The following is a 5,337-nucleotide window of genomic DNA, read 5'->3' as shown; positions in this document are numbered from 1 at the left end:
TTGTACTGAAGTCTCCTCTAGATCAACTTTTATAATAGTGTGTATATATACACACACTCTGCATAAACCGAACTTATTCTACACAAAATTTCTTTTTTTTATTAGTGTGATACTCTACTCAATTGTTAACATACCCCACTAAATAAAAAAACATTTCCCCTTATTGTAAAAAAATGTGGAAAAGAAAAATATAATATTTCGTATTTGATATCAAAACCATCTCTATATTATTTATTATATTAAGTTCTCGTTTTCAAATAAAAGCGAACACATATTTTCAATTAATCTTCTAATTGGAATTGTATATATGAAAAAAAAAATCATTGGTAACCTTTCTACATAAATAAAATATTTCTATTCATAGATATAATATTTCCATTCATCAAATTTTCATATAAATATTTATAAACTTTACATATCGATAAAATATTTATAGTCATAAACTTTATACATAGGTATTCATAAACCTACGTAAATAAAATATTTACATGTAGAAATATTTTTGCCAAAAAATCAAAAAGAAGTGCTAAATCATGCACGGCTGAGAGACCGAACGCACGACCTAACATCATAACTGCGTGGGTCCGAAGCAACGGAAACGGTATGGGTCGGACTTCTTTGCCATCACCAGCCGCTATAAAAGGCGCTCCTCGGCGGCTAGGGTTCCAAATTTCTCATCGAAAGCTCTATCGGACAAGGAAAATCCTAAAAATTCTCCAGTCCTCGGCAATGGTAAAATATACAGAAGGAGGAATGTCAAGAAAGAAGAGAAAAGGTACGTCTAATTCAAATTTATGGTGTGATATCTGCAAAAAAAAATCTAGTCATACCACAAATATGTGTTGGAAGAAAATGACTTGCAACAAGTGCAAGAGAAAGGGTCATATTGCAAAATACTATAGAACTCGAGAATTTAATCAGACTAATTTTTCATAAGAAGAAAAATCTGAAGAAATGGTTTTCTCTTGTCATACTGCTCAAGAAGAAAAATATGATGTTTGGGTTATTGACTGTGGTTGTACTAACCACACGGCTGCTGATCCAAAATTATTTCGAGAAATGGATTCAAAAATTCATATGGGCAATGGTTGCATAGCCCAAAGTGAAGATAAAGGTACGATTTTTGTCCAAACTGCAGACGGTCCAAAATTTATAAAAGATGTTTTACTGGTACCTGATTTAAAGCAAAATTTGCTAGGTATTGGGCAACTTATAAAACATGGGTACGCAGTTTATTTTGAGGATTTTTCTTGCAAACTATTGGACTGTAAAAATAATTGTCTGGTTGCTAAAATAAATATGGAGAAGAACAGAAATTTTCTATTAAGGATGAACCATCCAACTCAAATGACTTTTAGAAGTGAAGTTGATATTTCTGATTTATGACATAAGAGAATGGGTCATCTCAATTATAGAGCACTAAAGCTACTCAGGATAAAAGGTATGGTCCAAGGCCTTCCATTTATTACCCCTAAGTCTGACCCATGTGAAGGCTGTGTATTTAGAAAACAAATACAAACGTCTTTTCCACGTACTGGAGCATGAAGAGCAAGTGCACCATTGGAACTAGTGCAACTGATATAGTTGGTAAAATACCAACAATGTCAGAAGGAGGTAATTGGTACTTTATTACATTTATTGATGACTACACAAATGATCTGGGTATATTTTCTAAAAGAAAAATCTGCAACCCTCAAGACATTTAAAAAGTTTAAGGCTATGGTGGAAAATCAAACTAATCAAAAAATTAAAGTTTTACGTAGTGATGAAGGAGGAGAATATATCTCAAAAGAATTTAAGAAGTATTGTGAAAATGCTGGCATAATAAGACAATTAACGGTAGGCTATAGTGCTCAACAAAATGGTATGGCAAATTCTATGCTTCAAGACAGAGGTATGCCTAAATCTTTCTAGGCTGAAGTTGTTAATACATCGGTTTATATTTTAAATAGAAGTCCTCCAAAGGCAGTACTAGACCGTACACCTTTTGAAGCTTGGTATGGTAAAAAGCATGTCATTGGTCATATGAGAATATTTGGTTGTATTTGTTATGCTCAAGTGCCAGCATAAAAGAGAGTAAAAATTTGATAATAAAAGTGATAGGTGCATATTTGTTGGCTATGCCGATGTTATCGAAGGCTATAGACTTTATAATCTAGAGAAAAATAAAATTGTTATCAGTAGAGATGTAATTTTTGACGAAAATGCTATATGGGACTAGAAGGTTCCAGAAGATGCTAGTAATACATCATTGCCAACCACTATCATCACACTAGGCCAACCAATTATGCATGATAATCATGAAGTAGAAGATCATACTCCAAGCCCATAGTCATCAAATCTAAGGTTAAGTTCAAGCTCTAGTTCACACTCCACCCTAGGTAGTGATGAACTTATATCTACACCGGAATCACCTCCAAGACGGGTAAGAAGTATGATTTTCGTATATCGGCTCTGACATGTGCGGCCACGCTGGTGGTGGCTGGTATTGGCGCCTACGTTGTGGTACGGCTCGGCTTGCCGAGGATAACGCGATGGTGTACGCTCCTAGTACGGTTGTCTGGGTCTCTCTGGAGACCTTTCTGGCTCAAAGCGGGGGTGTTACACCATCGGCTCCTCATGTCCTAGGGGATCTCTCATATCCCTGTGGAGCTAATACCTGGACCTCTCCCCTCCTGGAAAGTAGGTCGGTCCCCTCTGCTGTGAATCCTGGTTGGGGGCACCATCGGTGACTTGCCTGATTAGCCCCGACAGCGTGTTTACCAATACCCCTGACTGGTTGATCAGTGCATGGTGGACTGCCAAATTGACCATGTCTTGTAGATTCGGCGGGATCTCAGGGGGGTGGGTTGCTGGCCTGCCCCGGCTCTAAGGTTGGCGTTGGGAGCCGGGCTTTCTGCACGGGGCTGCCCCTGGTCATACTGAATGACTCGAGGCACAACTTCTCGCAATCATTCACATTTCCAAACTTGGGCACTTCTCGCAATCACTCACATTTCCGTCCCTGACCTCTCACGATCCCTCATACTCCCTTTCTCGCCGAATCAAGCCCTCGCTCGAGATCAACCCCTCATCGAGGATCGCCCCTACTCGGCATCGAAGGACTTCACCGCCTCAGAGCTTCATCGTGTCCTCCGTCGACTCCATCCTTGCACCAAGCTTTGACCGGCGGCAATGGCTTCACCAGTTTCTTCACCCGACACCCCCTACGAGATTCCTGAGGTAAGCTCTTGCCCTCCTTTATTTTCTCTTTTTGCCATTGCATGCCCTGTTCCATCGCCTAGGGTTTATCGCTGCAACTTTTCCGCCCGATTTCCTCTTTTCGTATTAACTTGATATACCACCTCGTTCCATCGGCCTGATAACTGATTTGTTCTAAAGACAGAGAGATCATTGGAGTTAAATGGGTTTACAAGACAAACTTAAATCCAGATAGCTCAGTACAAGAATACAAAGCAAGACTCGTGGCAAAATGTTTTAAGTAAAAGCCTAGCATTGATTACTATGAGACATATGCTCCTGTTGCAAGGCTAGAGACAATTTGTACAATAATTGCTCTAGTAGACCAAAAGAGATGGAAGATTTATCAGCTTGATGTTAAATCAACTTTTCTCAATGGCTATCTTGAAGAAGAAATTTATGTTGAATAACTAGAAGTTTTCTCAGTTCAAGGGGGAGAAAATAAAATATACAGACTGAAGGAAGCATTATATGGATTAAAACAAACACCAAGAGCATGGTACAATCAAATTGACAAATACTTTATTTAGAAAGGATTTGCCAAGAGCATAAGTGAGCCCACTCTCTATGTCAAGAAATCAGGTACGAGTATTTTAATTATCTCACTATACGTTGATGATTTAATTTATACTAGCAATAGTGAGAAGATGATGAAAGAATTAAAAATAGACATGATGAATACAAATGAAATGAGTGATTTAGGCTTACTGCACTATTTATTGGGCATGGAAGTATATCAAAGTGATGAGAAAATATTTATATCACAAAATAAATATGCTGAAAATATTTTAAAGAAAATTAAAATGGAGAGTTGCAAATCAGTCGCAACCCCTTTGTTGCCAAATGAAAAGCAAATGGCAAAAGATGGAGCTAAAAAGGCAGATCCATCAATTTATTGAAGCTTAGTTGAATGTTTATTATATTTCAACACGGCCAGATATTATGTTTGTCGCCAGCTTATTATCAAGATATATGTCTAGCCCAAGTCAGTTAAATTCCACCGCTACAAAAAGATTTTTACGGTATATCAATGGGACCGCATATTATGGTATATGGTATAAGCCAGTCAAAGAATCAAAATTAATTGGTTATACCGACATTGATTGGGTTGGATGTCTTGATGATATGACGAGCACATCAGGTTATGCTTTCTTACTTGGCTCATGTATGTGCTCCAGGTCTACAAAGAAATAAAATATTGTTGCTTTATCTTCCGCAGAAGCAGAATATGTAGCGGCATCAAAAGTTGTCTCACAAGCTATCTGGCTAAGAAGAATTATGGAAGATCTAACCGATAAGCAAAATGAGCCCATAATAATTTATTGTGATAGTAAGTCTGCTATCGCGATTAGTAAAAATCCGATCAGTCATGACAGGATGAAACATATTGCTATCAAGTATCACTATATCAGGGAAGCCATTAATCATCGAAAAGTTAAACTAGAATTCTATCGAACTGATCAAAAATTGGCAGACATATTTTATCAAAGGAAAAATTCATCCGAGACAGAGAGCTTATTGGAGTTTGCAAGAAATGAATTAAGGGGGAGTTTGCTGAAGCTAATTCATTTTCTTGAATCCTCTAGCTAACTCATGAATAACTAAGAGGCCAATGGATCTCTTAGCTTTTAGATCACTTATGCATGGTTCAGAAGCTAGTTTATTTCTTGAAACTTTTAGCCAACTCATGCATGGCTAAACCTCTCCAAAGTTAGCAAGGATCAAGCAATAGCTAGAAATGTATGAAAACATCTAGTTTCTCAAATATTCGTGAAACAATAGCCAAGTAGTAAAATTGTTTGGAATTCTCTAGAACAATATAGTATACATATGTATGTTGCATGCTTAAAAGACAAGGTCTAAAACAATCTAGTTAATTGTAGAGTAATCTAACCTAGCCATCCAATGTGTTGGATGATGACCTATAAATAGACACCCAAGGGTGAGTGGAGATGTATGTACTCTTGCATATCAAAGTGAATGAGAGATAGTTAACCATATACACCACTCAAGCTTCCCTTCTTAGTAAAACACAAAGAAAAGCAACTCCTTTATTCTCTTGCTCCTAACCAATTCTACAAAGTAATTGTCACGCCC

This window comes from Oryza brachyantha, chromosome 4, assembly GCF_000231095.2.
Source record: "Oryza brachyantha chromosome 4, ObraRS2, whole genome shotgun sequence".
Lineage (NCBI taxonomy): Eukaryota > Viridiplantae > Streptophyta > Magnoliopsida > Poales > Poaceae > Oryza > Oryza brachyantha.
This window is presented reverse-complemented; position numbering follows the sequence as displayed.